A 13,596-nucleotide genomic window follows, 5' to 3' on the forward strand; every position below is an offset into this window, starting at 1 on the left:
TGCGGGATCTACGAGAAGGCCCGGGAAGCACTGCGCTCTGGGGGGACCCGGGCGGCCAGCGGCCGGGTGACCACTTAGAGTGTACAAACAAAAGATGAAGATCACGAGGCCCAGGGTCCATTATGTCCAACGCCAAGTCACGGCCCCCTAAGCAGTTCCCACACCTGAGCCGGCTCCCAGACGCAGACCCATCCACGGGCAGAGAAGCTGGGTCCCCAGAAGGAAGGGTCCCGCCACCCAATCCCTCGGTCCTTCCCCGGGGGCACTATGGCCCCTGAATCTGAGAGCCACACCTGGGGACACACACCTCTGCATGCAGGGCCACACGGACACTGGTACCAGGGCCCCGAGGTGCCATCCTGGGCCCCTGTCAGAGACGCAGCATGTGCAGATTAGGTGACAAAGGACGGCCCGGCCCGGCTGCGCCTCGCACGGGCGCCTGTGTCCCGGGGCCCAGGCGGTGGTCACCCCCCCGACCCCCGCAGCCCGGTCCCAACGGACTCACTCGGCAGCGCCAGGCTGTCCCGTGGTTCTCTGACCCGCGGGCAGGACCCATCCCGCAGGAAAGCGCAGGGGCGCCCCTGACTCTGCCCCTCGCCCCCCACCCCTGCCTGGAGCCTAGAGGGCCCCTCACGACGCTGACGCCTCCCAAGGGCCTCATCGCTTCTGGCAAAAATGGAGAAATGGAGCTAAATTTTCCTCGTACCTGAAAACGGGAAGCGAACAGTTGAACAGAATGTACCAAACCAGGGTCTTCAAGAGGCTGGACGTCGGGCAGCGGAGGCCACAGGTGCGGATGGCGCGGAGCCCGGGCAAGGGCGTGACACGCACGGGAGAAGCCCGCCCTTCCGCGTGACGTCGTGTCGCGGTCCCCCCCCCCACCGCTGTCTACATCACGTGGGAGCGCGCCGGCCCGAGCGCGGATCGCAGACACAGAGGAAGAAAACCCCGTGTGTTCGCAGACGCCTCGACCGTCCGCGTGGGAATCCCAGAGAATGGGCGGCAGGAAGCGGGTCCTGGGATTAATGAGAAGCATCACACGGTCCCAGGACACGAGCTGGGTGAACAGAAGTCAACGCTTTCCTCTACACCAGGGATGAACAGCTGGAATTTGGGCTGAAAAATCGACACTGGGGCGCCTGGCTGGTGCAGTCGCTGGAGCGAGCGGACGCCTGGTCTCGGGGGCCTGAGTTTGAGCCCCACATTGGGTGTAGAGATACTTAAAATAAAATATTTTTTTAAAATACCAAATATCATTTAAAATAGCACACCCCAGGGGCACCTGGAGGGCTCAGTCGGTTAAGCGTCTGACTTCGGCTCAGGTCATGATCTCACCGTTCGTGGGTTCGAGCCCCGTGTCGGGCTCTGTGCTGACAGCGCGGAGCCTGGAACCGGCTTAGGATTCTGTGTCTCCCTCTCTCTCTGACCCTCCCCTGCTCACGCTGTTTCTCTCTCTCTCTCAGAAATAAACAAAACCTTAAAAAAAAATTTATTTTTTTTAATTTTTTAAATGTTTTTTATTTGTTTCTCAGAGACAGAGACAGCGTGAGCAGGGGAGGGTCAGAGAGAGAGGGAGACACAGAATCCTAAGCAGGATCCAGGCTCCGCGCTGTCAGCGCACAGCCCAATGTGGGGCTCTAGCCCCCAAACCGCAAGATCATGACCTGAGCTGAAATCAAGAGCTGGATGCTTAACTGACGGGGCCCCCAGGTGCCCAATAAAAAAGTTTTAAGGGCTAAATAAACGGGGAACTATTCTGTGTTCGTGGATTCAAACACTGAATATGAAGGTACCAATTCTTCCCCACTTGATATGCAGATTGAATACACTCCCAACCCAAGTCCCGGCAAAGCCTTTAATAAGCACGAACACGCCGATGCTGAAGTTATGTGGAGGGGACGACGGCCACGGCTCGCCCGCACACAGAGCGCAGAGCTGGGAGACCCTCGCTGCCCCGTCTCCCGTGTCCTGGGGGACAGGGCGGCGTGGGCGGCGTTGGGACAGCGCACGGTCGGGGGCAGGACAGGGAGACTGGAAAGAAGCCCGCACGTCCAGCCTCTTCGGCAGGAACCAGGGCAGCCCGTGGGGGAGAACTAGACTTTGAACCACGTGGACGTCCACAGGCAGACAATTAGCCTGCACACAGACCTCACGCCTCAAAACCAATGAACTCCAAGCAGGGCAGACGCCTAGTTGTAAAATGCAAAACTATAAAATCTCCTGACGAGGTTTTCAACACAACGCTGGACGTCTGCTCTGGGAAAGATACAGTCAAGAGAACGAAACGCCGAGCCGCAGACCGGGAGAAAACATTTTCTATTAATTTTTTAATGTTTATTTTTGAAAGAGAGGGAGAGACAGAGACAGAGCACAAGGGGAGTGGGGGCAGAGAGAGGGGGAGACACAGAATCCGAAACAGACTCCAGGCTCTGAGCTGTCAGCACAGGGCCCGACGCGGGGCTCGAACTCACGAACCGTGAGATCATGACCTGAGCTGAAGTCGGACGCTTAACCGACTGAGCCCCCCAGCACCCAGACGCCTCTGGGAGAAAATATTTTCACAACACACACGTAATAAAGGACTTGCATCTAAAATGCCCAAAGAACTCCTCCAGGATCAACAACAACAATAAAAAAACAAGACAATTAGAAGATGAGCAAGGATGTAAGCCTCGCCTCTCACTCTTCAGCCAGGCTGCCTGGACAGAAGGGAGGCGCGGGAGACGGTGCTCGGATCCTTAGTCACGAAGGAACTGAAAACTAGAACAAGACACCCCTGCTGCTCTGGCCGGACGCCTAAAACCCAGCATTCGCTGCCAACGCCAGCCGCGGGCAAGGAGTGGCGCGGGCACTCGCCGCCCGCCCGGATGCAGGGTAGGGACGGCGGTGTGTGGCGACATGGGCACACCCACGAGCATGCACACGCATCTCCAGCTGTGCCCGCGGAGGGCCCGGAGGCCGTGACAGCCCAGCAGCAGTGGGCACGCCGGGGCCCAGACCTCCAGTAAGAGGAGTTAGAGGAACGGCCGGTGCAGGAACTAGGTGAGAGGCGTCCTGGAGGGCCAGGGAGTAGGAAGTGCTCAGAAGGGGAAACCCCACGTCCACGGAGCCGCGCGGGGGGCCCGGGGGCCCAGCAAGCCAGCGCCCTAGGGCCAAGCTGCAAACACTGAAGTGTGACATTGGATGATGACGCAAGTTATAAGCTGGGTGTTCCCCAGTCCAAACTGATAGAAATACACAACGGAATAGACAACTTCTTCCTTGGAGATGAATCTCAAGTAATTTATGTTGCTGCTGGAGGAGAGGGGGGAGCACGTGACCCGCCCCTGCGTGCGCACTGCCCATAGCGACTTCCTTCCAGATGGTCCAGTATTGAAAGGAGAGAAAGATAGTAACCCCGTGGCGGGAAGCCTGATGGACACAGCTCGGCCGGACGAGCAAGGTCAGCGTCACGGGGACAAGCCGCGGGACCACGTGGAGCCCGATAGGGCATGACGCAAGGAGCGCTGGACCCCCGCGGTCTTCTTCCCCCAAGCCCGTGACCCCCGTCCAGTTGTGGGAAAATCTCCAGACTAAATCCGAATTGAGGAACATCCTACAAAATACCTGACCAGCGCTCCTCAAAACTGTCAAGGAAGCAAAGTCTGAGAGATCGTCTCCCCCGAGAGGATCCTGAGGAGACACGGTGGCGAATGGGCTGTGGGGTCCTGGACGGCACCCCGGCACACAGGGACAGAGGGAATAGCACGGAAGCCGGGTGAAGGTTTGTGGGACCCCTGCGACCTCTCCCCGAACTCTGCTCAAGACGATTCGGCAAATCAGGGTGCCTGGGCGGCTCAGTTGGTGAAGCGTTCAACTGCGGCTCAGGTCGTGATCTCTCAGTTCGTTGGTTCGAGCCCCACATCAGGCTCTGTGCGAACAGCTCAGAGCCTAGAACCTGCTTCAGGTTCTGTGTCTCCCTCTCTCTTTGTCTCTCCCTTGCTCGCACTCTGTCTGTCTCTCTCTCTCAAAAATAAATAAATAGTTAAAAAAAAACCCCAATAATTCCATAGATCTAAACTGTTCTAACATTTAACACTTTGTTAAAACAATAATAATGGCTGAAAAAATTCCCAGCGTGAGGAAACATAAGCCCGATGATCCAAGAATTTCTTGCTGAGCCCCAGCACAGGAAAGACTAAGAAGGAACGAGCATCTGAGGCAGATCACAATCCAATTTCCCTAAATCAGAGTTAAAGAGGGCTGTTAAAATCTGCCAAAGGGGAAGAAGGCGCACGGTGTGGCCGGGGTGGCGGTGAGTGCCTGCAGAGCGCCCGTCAGTAGGGGTGCAGACGGAAGGTCTGGAGGCGGGAAGGAGGTGCTGTCACCCCATGGCCCCTGCCCCGGGAAAGGACCTTCCAGAGTGAGGGGGACACAGGCAACCTCCCAGGTTCAAAAGCTGTGAGAAGCAACCGCCAGCAGACCTACTTTTCAACAAAGGTTGAAGGAAATTCTTCAGACAGAAGGAAAACGCGATTTACTCACAGCCACAAAGAGCACAAAAATGGTGACTAACATGTTTTCAGGGGTAAACAGTCACTTTGTCTCTTGTTATTGTTTATATGCATTTATGTACATACAGGAATGCGAGCCGTAATCATGCAGGATGTTAATTATAGAACGGAGTACTCCGTGCTGACTGTGAAATGTTCCCGATAATCTGAAACTATTCAGAAATGAAAAGTCAAAGTTTGAACAAAACTAAGAGCTGTGTGGTGCGAGGTTTGTGACATGTAGAAGTGGGATCTATGACGTGCGGAGCCAGGAGAAATCGTAGACACACAACCACAAGGTTCTTATGTTACATGGGATGCAGACTGACGTCACCAGAGATGACCGTTATAAGAGGAAAGCATGGAATAAGAATCCTGAAGCAGCCACGAAATAGCAACACAAATGGCTACGGATAATAAGCCAGCAAAGGAAATAAAATAACGAAAAGTACTACTTGCTGCAAAGGAAGAGCAGGTGGAATACACAGAAAGTCACGAACTTGCATCCAAAGGCATCAGCTATCACAGCAAACGTGAGTGCTCTAAGCACCCCGTCAACAGGTGGACATCGTTGGGTTGGATTTTTAAAAAAAAAAAAAAAAAGCAAGACCCAAAAAAAAGCTGCCTGAAAAAACAAAACCAGAAAACCTTTACATATAGACACAAATAGGTTTAAAGTAAAAGAATAAGAAAGTACGAACCAGGGGCAGCTGGGTGACTCAGTGGGTTACGTGTCCGACTCCTGGTTTCGGCTCCGGTCATGATCTCACAAGTCGTGAGTCTGAGCCCTGCATCAGGCTCTGTGCTGACAGTGCGGATCCTGCTTGGGATTCTCTCTCTTCCTCTCTCTCTGCCCCCACCCTGCTTGCTCTTTCGCTCCCAAAATGAATTTTTAAAAAACTTAAGAAGAAAAGTATGAACCGAACTACCACTAATCACAATGAAGCTGGGCCAGCAAGTGTGGAAGAATATTTATCAAGATAAAGAAGGTCATTTCGTAATAATAAAGGGGTCATTTTCACAAGAGTCTGTAACAATCCTAAACATATATGCACTGAATACCAGAGCTTCAAAACACATGAGGCAAAACCTGGTCGGATTGCAAGGAAGCAGGGAAAAACACACTGTGTAGTAGGAAATTCAATAGCCCTCTTTTTTTTTTAATTTTTCTTAATGTTTTATTTATTTCTGAGAAAGAGAGGGACGGCGTTAGCAGGGGAGGGTCAGAGAGAGAGAGGGAGACACAGACTCTGAAGCAGCTCCAGGCTCTGAGCTGTCAGCACAGAGCCCGACGTGGGGCTCGAACCCACGAACCGTGAGATCATGACCTGAGCCGAAGTCGGACGCTTAACCGACTGAGCCCCCCAGGAGCCCCTCAATACCCCTCTTTCAAGACCAGGTAGGAAGTAGGTGGGAAATCGGGAAGGACACGAGAGGCTTGAACAAAACAACTGATTTGGCTTCACTGGCAGTAACAGGACGCTCCGTGTCACCCACGCTCAACACAGCTGTAAAGTGTATGATTCCCGCAGGGAAATGGCGGAGGTCAATGCCACCTTCTAGGACAGAAAGAATGCCAGGGTCGTGCTCCCTGTTGTGTCCCTACTTGTTTCATCGGCCTGGCCTCTGGGGAGGCCGGCCGGACGCTGGCAGGTGGGTGCTGACCACCCAGCACGCGACCAAGTGGGCTCAGGCAGCCGCGAGCGCGGCCAGGAGGCCGGGGACGGTGCTCTCGTCAGACCCGGTGAGCGGGCTGCAGGCAGGTGCTGAGCAGACGCCAATGTGGCGCATGAACTGAGGTCAGTACTCGGCGGCAAAGGGTCTCGAAGCGGTTTGCGCTCACGCGGGCCGGGTGAGAGTGCACATCCGTGGGCTGGCTTGGGAATAGGTGAGCTCTGCTCTCTGTCACAGCACCTCTGGACGGTCCACAGGTCATGACCTCCGTTCACGGTGCTGATGGCATTGCGCTAGTCAGATCTGATGCGTGTCCCCAAGGAAGACGCGCGGACTCTGTAAGACAACAGATACGTTCTCAGATTTAGAGGCCTTGCGAGATGCTGCCGTGAGATCTGGCAGCACTAGAAACCCGCCAGCACTAGAGAGAAGGGGGCCACATACGGAGCCCCAGGTAACCCCAGAAAAGGGTCAAGGCACAGAGCGCCAGGGCCTTGGCGCAAGGCCGTGCAGTGAACTATGTCATTTGGAGGTCAGCTCCCGGCACACCGCCGGACACGGGTAGACAAGTGCCCACGTGGTTACAGACACCCGTCGTGAACTGGGTTCTGCCACACCCACCATGTCCGCAGATGCGGCAAGGCCGGCAGCGACCCACGAGAACACGGAAGAACTGCGTCTGAGAATGGGAGCGGGCAGAGAGCACGGGAAGGCCACACAAACAAAAAGCCCGAACCCCCATGTCATCCGCCGGTGCTGCACTGGCCGCTGTCCTGAGCTCGCACCTCTGGTCTCGTGGGGCACGGGGTGGTCCACTAGATCGGGTGGAGGAGGGATGCCCGGGCTCGGCTCCCAGGCAGCTGCGCTGGGTGCACCAGCGGAGGCCTGAGTGCACTGCTCTTGGACTGTTCAGCCCTCTCAGCTGGAGGTGGTGGTCATGGACTGAGTGACAATTACACGGGATCCCCCCACCCCAGTGGATAGACCTCCGAGCACTGTGGCCGCTGACCCTCCGTTGCGCTAGAGATCCTGGTTCTTGGAGGGAGAGACACTACTAGACATAAAGTCCCTTGGGGGGCCTTGTGCCGGCAAACCTCCGGGTGGAGAAAGAAGGGACCGCATGGACGGGGGGCATCGGCCCTGCGCATGACGAGGAGGTCAGGTGTTGTCCTCAGACGGGGCAGGAAGGAGCCTGTTTGCTGCTCAGCGAGCCACGACGGGCGGCCCTTGGCACCTGCACGACCAGACTTCACTGCAAATGGACAAGCCCACAGCCAGACGCGGAGAGGCCGAGGTAGCTACGGGCTGTCCAAGGAGGCAGGCCATCTGGGGTGGGTGATGGAGCAGGGGGTGATGGGCACCCGCTATGGCCCCAGGAGCCATGACAATACCGGCCCCATCAGTGTGGATCTCCCCGGCTGGGACGGACCAGATCCTGAGACATGATCCCAGATGGACAGAGCATGTCTGTGGCGCGAGGGGTAGTCTGTAGTGGACGCTCCTGGCACCCATCCAGCTCCTTCTCTCAGGTCTGTGTGCTTCTCCCCTCTCGGGAGGTCCGCTGCTAGGAGCCCCCCACCCCCAAGGGCTGATCTTGGCTAACAGGGAGCTCCGCAAAGCGGGGATAAGGGCTCCAGGGGACTTCATGGCAAATGACTGACAGGGAGGAACGGAAGGGGTGGCCTCTTGCGTGCCGTCCTGTGGGGCCACCCTGGCCAGGTATACCAGTAAGCTCCCGGGGGTCGGACTGAAGCCCCACGTCCCTGTTTATCTGCCTTCTCCTGCACAGGAATGCGATCTGGGGAATCTGAAGTGAGACTCCAGCACTTCAGCTCCATGAGGACCAGCCAGTCGGCTCTGCCGGGCGGTGCCCGGTGCCTGGCGGTGGCTCCCGGTGCCGTTCATCTTGGACCCTGACACCATCCTCCTGATGATCGGGAAAGGAGGCCAGGACACGTCCTCCGCAGCACCCAGACCTGGTCTGGGCGGGCCAGCAGGCTTGGCTTGTGAAGCTCCTCATATTCTTCGTGAAGGAGGGCTGGGGACTGGAGAGGGCAGAAAGCTGGCTACATGTCCTCCAGCATGCGTCCGTCCCCACCTGAGCGTCCGCACAGTGAGTGGTGAGTGAGATGAATCCAGAACTTCAGTAAAGCTCAACGACCCATGGCTTACTGTGGTGCTGGCCTCTCTCCTCCCTCTCTGTCCCTCACGACCATGACTCCCCAAGCCCTGCCCTGTAACGATGCTCCTAGAAACCAAGAGAGGCCCACTTGAGAAAGGAGGCTGAGGACAAGGCCAGGCTGGCAGGCCTGCACCCAACCCTGGTTGCAAAGTCATGCTGATTCCCCTGCAGATGGGTTCTGAACCCCCCGGGGGTATATATTCTCCCAGGAGAAACCTGACCCACCCTCAGCCTCCACACTGGCCTCACTAACCCCAGGCTGTCAGAAAGGCCCTAAATGTCAGAGTGAATCCACCAGTCCGCCTCCATTTCCAGGGATGGGCCCGGGGGTCATTGGTGGCATCAGAGATTCCCAGGCACAGGCCTAAGAGGTGATCCCAGGAGAGGGCCAAGCCAGGGGGCATCAGAGACACAGAAGAGGCTCAGACCCCACACTACCCCGACCTCCTGCTTTGGGACATGACCAGGGGCCCCAGGGACTGAGGACCAGCCCTAGCCACCCTGTCATGTTGGTGTTAAGCCACATCTAGGAGGATCTGGAACAGTCTGGGATGTGTCACTCACTGGGAAAGCTCCAAGAATATAGAAAGACACCCTACTGGGTGCACAGCACAGAGACAAGACTTCAACCTTAAGGTAGATCTGACACTGGGAAAAACAATCTCCACACTCTATGCAAGGTGATGCTAGAGTAATCGGATGTCTATGGCAGTCTGAGGGAAACCATGGCAACAAGAAGCCCAGTCCCAGCTCAGTCCCCCACTAGGCTGATGACAAACCCCATCTGCGGGGCATTCTCATCTCCAGGCATAAGATTATTTACCCCAGTCTCCACTGTCCTCCACAGGTGTCTGCATCTCGGCAGAAATTCTGAGGCTACCAAAAAATCAGAGAAACAACACACCATTAAGGCAAAGGAATCAGACCAACCAGATTCAGACGTGAGACAGACATTGGGACTGTCAGATGGGCTTTTTAAAGTAATTGGGATAAATATGCTAGAGATCCTAATAGGAAGGAAGAGAATGTGCAAGGTCAGATAGGTAATTTAAGCACAGGTGGAAATAGGAGAAAAAAAAAATCAAACAGAAATTCTGGAATTAAAAACACTGTAACAGAGACGAGAAGCAAGACACAGATGGGTTCATCAATAAATGTGATGCAGTCAAGGAAAGAATCAGCAAACCTGCAGATGGGTCGACAGAAAGTAGCTCCACTACAATAAATGTAAGGAGCACAAAATAATGAAAAAGGGAAGGAGTAAAAAACAGAGCAAGCGGGAGCCTTGGGAAATGCTGAATGGGGTACCATGGGCAGAACTGGGGTCTCAGAGGGAAATGGTAGAAGACATTGGAGGAAGGACGGGACAGAAGAAATATTTGGAGAAATGACAGGTGAGAATTGCACAGAATCAGCGACACACAACAAAATGCACATCCAAGATCCTCAGAGAACACCCAGCAAGATAAGCACCATAAAAAACAACCCAAAGTGTATTTACATATTCAAACTGCTGAAAACCCAAGGCAAGAGAGGACATCCCAAAAGTGGTCAGAGAAGGAAGCATGATCCATACAAAGGAAGAAGATAAAAACAACAACACTTTTGTCAGAAACCCAGGAAGACAGAACAGAAACTCTGGACCCTGAATTCTATACCCAGCCCAAATATCTTTCAAAGAAGAAGGAGAAATAAAGTTTTTATCAGATACACAAAAGCTGGACAATGCACTGCTGGAAAACCTTTATTAGAAGAAATATTAAAGGAAGTTCTTCAGGCAAAAGGAGCGTGATACCAGACAGAAGCTCAGATCTACATGAAGACATGAGGAGCACTGGACATGGAACAGAGGAAAGTAAGAATAAAATTAATTTCTTCCTTATATTTATGGCTCTGAAAGTTAACCGGCCATCTAAAGGAAAAATAGCAATAGTGCATGATATGTTTATAGGATAAGTTAAAATAGAATTTATGACAACAATAAGCACATATAAGGGAGGAATGGAGAACACACAGTTGTGAATTTCTTATGTGACTCATAAAGCAACGTGAGAGCATTTGGTAGACCCTGATTCTCTAAAGAGTATATCATAAATCCTTGGACAACTATTAATTTTTTAAGTAATAAGGCAACAGTGGAGATCGATGGAATCATAAAATAGACTCAGTAAACCCAAAAGAAGGCACGTGGAGTAAGGAAGAAACAGTAAACAGAATGCAACAGAGAGAAAAGAGCTAGCAAGATTGTGAAATTTAATCCAATATAAATAATCACACTGAATTTAAACAATCCCAACACACCAAGTAAAAGAAAGAGGTCGTCAAATTGAATCAACAAAGACCCAACTAGACATTGTCTATAAGAAGTCCATGTTAAATATAAAGTCATAAGTAGGTTTGAAATAAAAGGAGGGAAAAAATTTGTTACACAAACACTTGTCAAAATAAAGCTGGAATTGCTATATTCACCTCAAAGGGGACTCTGGAACAAGAAATATTACAAGGAATAATGAGAGATATCACATGATGATACAAGGGTCAATTTTCCAATAAGAGCAAACAATCCCGACAACAGAGGCTCAAAATACAGGAAGCAAAACCTAATAAAACAAAATTCAATATGCATTCAAAATTAAAAAAAAAAAAGAAAACCCTCAGCAAACTAGGACTAGAAACACTCTTAACCTAATAAAGGGCATCTAAAAAAACAGAAAGAAAGCAAACATACTAAATGGTAAAAGACTGAAAACTTTCCCCCTAAGACTGGGAAGAGGGCATGGGTATCTTCTTTCTTTGACACTGTTTAACATCTTACTAGAAAGCCTAACTAGTATAATAAGGCAAGAAAATGAAATAATGGCATATAATAATGACATAATAAATGTCATCTAATAATGGCATGTAATAAGTGGCACTGAAAAAGAAGAAATAAAACCATCTGTAATAGCAATGACATGAATGTTTACATCAAAAATCTCCCCCCAAATGACAGAAACTCCTAGAACTAATAGGAGAGCTTAAAGAGAGCTCAATTTAAAGTCGGTGTACAAAAACTAATTGTATGTCTATGTACAAGTATAATTCTAAATTTTCTTTAAAAATTTTTTATTTTATTTATATATATAAATTATATAAATTATTATATATAAATTTATATATTATATATAAATTATATAAATTACAAATATAACATATAAAATTTTTTTGAGAGAGACAGAGCATGAGCAGGGGAGGGACAGAGAGAGAGGAAGACACAGAATCTGAAACAGGCTCCAGGCTCTGACCTAGCTGTCAGCCCAGAGCCCGACGCGGGGCTCAAACTCACGAACCTCGAGATCACAGCCCCAGCTGAAGTGGGATGCCTAACTGACTGAGTCACCAAGGTGCCCTGAATTCTAAATTTTCAAAACAGCTCCACTTACAGTAGCACACCAAAAATGAAATGTTGGGTGTAAATATAACAAAAAGCATGTACATTCTGTGTTACAAAAACTAATGAAAGAAACTAAACACCTAGAGACACAGAAAGATATACTATGTTCATGAATTGGATGTTAAGATGTCTGTTCTCCCCAAATTAACCTAAAGATTCACACATCATTTTCCCAGCAGATTTTTTTGTAGATGTGTACAAGTTGATTCCAAATTTCGTACGAAATGCAAGTAAACTAGAATAGTCAAAACAATTTAGAAAAGGAAGAACAAAAGGCATCCGTGTGGCTCAGTTGGTTGAGTGACTGACTTCGGCTCAGGTCATGATCTCACAGTTTGTGAGATCGAGCCCTGTGCCGGGCTCTCTGCCATCAGTGCAGAGCCTACTTCGGCTCCTCTGTCTCCCTCTCTCCCTGTCCCTCCCTTGCTTGTGCTTTTTGTCTCAAAAATAAATTTTAAAAAACAGTACAAAAAAGAAAAAAGAAAAGTAAGAGAAGAAAAAGAAGAAAAAGAAGAGCACAGTTGAGATCTTGCACTACCTGATCCACATGCAAAAAAAAAAAAACCCGACCCTTGGAACACATATCTCACACTTTATACAAGAAGAAAGTATTCAAAATAAATCATATGGCTAAATGCAAAATATAAAACTATAAAAACATCTAGGGAGGAAACCATGGGAGAAAATCCTTGTGACCTGAAGACAGCCAGGGCCTCCGACCTCAGCACTGTGGACATCTGGGGTCAGATAATTCTTTCCTATGGGGTGTGTGTGGGGGGGGGCTACCTGGCACACTGCAGAATGTTTGTGCGACTCACTGGTACCCTCCCAATGTGACAAGCAAAAATTCCAGACATTGCCAGATATTTCTTGAGGGGAAAATGGCCCTAACTGAAAACTGCTGGGTTAGGCAGAGATTTCTGAGATACGCCACCAAAACACGGCCAATAAAAGAAAAAAACAAAAAAAAACAACCCAAAAACAAAAACCCTGCTACGTTGGACTTTGTTAAATGTGAAACTTTTCCTCTGTAAGAGGCGAGGTTAGGACACTCTATCCCATACCAGAATCAGAACCTGGATCCAGAACAGAACTCTCAAAACTCGGCAAGAAGACAGCAAGTGCCCCAATTAGAAAGCCGACCCTGAAGCCGAGTGGACGGCAAAGAACCACATGAAAAGATGCTCGGTACCATCAGCCAGGAGGGAAATGCCAGGCGTCTCAGATTAAGACAAAACAGTGCGAACAAAGGAGAAGCGTCCCCCCTCCGTCCCAGCACCGGGGAGGGGGTGGGGCAGGTGGGCCCCCACACCCAGCCCAGGGCGACCTGAGTCAGCACACCCTGAGGCCCACAAGCCCGACCCTGCCTCAGTCGAGCCTGTGTGTGCGCGCAGGTGTGTGATGTGCATGAGTGTGTGGGGTGTCTCTGTGCAGCTGTACGTGTGTGCTGCGTCTGAATGTGGACCCATGTTTGTGTGCAGATGTGTCTGACGTGTGTGTGTGTGTGTGTGTGTGTGTGTGAGATGGAGGGGGGGGGAGAGAGGCTCTGCCGCCTGGTTTTTCGAAGCACAGGCCCTCAGAGGGGCGCAGGGGTGCCTGCAGCTGGGTGGAGATGGCGGCTGCAAAGGAGCAGTGATGCAGAAAGAGCTGGAATCCAGCCCCGGGGGCAGCGGTGGGTGCCGGCCCTGCCCAGAACAGGTTGGACCTGATCAAGCAACAGTCCGGCTGCCCTGGGGGTGGGGGCACTGGGGCAGGGAGGGGAAGCCAGGGGCGGC

The sequence above is a fragment of the Crocuta crocuta genome, unplaced genomic scaffold (assembly GCF_008692635.1).
Source record: "Crocuta crocuta isolate KB4526 unplaced genomic scaffold, BGI_CrCroc_1.0 scaffold653, whole genome shotgun sequence".
NCBI lineage: Eukaryota > Metazoa > Chordata > Mammalia > Carnivora > Hyaenidae > Crocuta > Crocuta crocuta.